This window comes from Myotis davidii, unplaced genomic scaffold, assembly GCF_000327345.1.
Source record: "Myotis davidii unplaced genomic scaffold, ASM32734v1 scaffold67, whole genome shotgun sequence".
NCBI lineage: Eukaryota > Metazoa > Chordata > Mammalia > Chiroptera > Vespertilionidae > Myotis > Myotis davidii.
In genome coordinates this window covers 697,231-697,608 of record NW_006298521.1, presented here as the reverse complement: position 1 = coordinate 697,608, position 378 = coordinate 697,231, and the positions used below count along the sequence as shown (strand labels likewise).

The following is a 378-nucleotide window of genomic DNA, read 5'->3' as shown; positions in this document are numbered from 1 at the left end:
TTTCAGGCTGGAGGCTGGGAGGAGTCTCCTGGCCGGGGGCCCAGGCGTGTTCCCGCCTTCGTGAATCTGGGAGCTGGGCTCTGCGCCCCCAGACTCCAGGTGAGGAGACTGAGGCCCCCAGAGGAGGAGGGGCTTGTCCAGGGCCACGGGGGGAGGGGGAGGGCGGGTGCGAGCTGAGAAGGGAACCCAGCAGCCCTGGGTCCCCCTGCAGGTGGACACAGGGACGTTCCGGATGCTCATGGGCAGGGCAAGCCGTTCTGGGGGCTTGAGCACATCCTCGGAGCCGCCAACAGCCCCTCAGCCCGAGGGCCTGACCAGTCGCAGGAAACCCAATGCTGGGGCCGGAGAGAGGAGAGTGGTGGGCGCACATGGTGACCC

General features: G+C 68.8%; 1 protein-coding gene across 4 annotated transcripts in view; it reads left to right on the top strand.

Moving 5' to 3' along the window:
• LOC107184734 overlaps positions 1 to 378 on the top strand; it is a 23,695-nt gene that overhangs the window by 20,276 nt on the left and 3,041 nt on the right. The window lies entirely within an intron of this gene.